This window comes from Penaeus monodon, chromosome 24 (genome assembly GCF_015228065.2).
Source record: "Penaeus monodon isolate SGIC_2016 chromosome 24, NSTDA_Pmon_1, whole genome shotgun sequence".
Lineage (NCBI taxonomy): Eukaryota > Metazoa > Arthropoda > Malacostraca > Decapoda > Penaeidae > Penaeus > Penaeus monodon.
In genome coordinates, this window is record NC_051409.1 from 13,902,348 (window position 1) to 13,902,581 (window position 234).

Consider the following 234-nt stretch of genomic DNA (forward strand, 5'->3'; position numbering starts at 1 on the left):
AATGAATTATGACAGAATATAAAAGAAAAACGACAATAAAAAGAGAAAAACAACCAAACTTGAAACCGTTTCAGAAACCCTTCCTCGTCATATCGACCCGTCAGGTTCAGCGTATATTCTCCTCAGACAAGATATATTTCCGAGATACATTTCCAAGCCGCCTGAAACGTTTCTCCGAAGACTGGCCGCACTGATCCCGTGAGCAGCTTCCAAAACATCCCTCTGCAGATACAT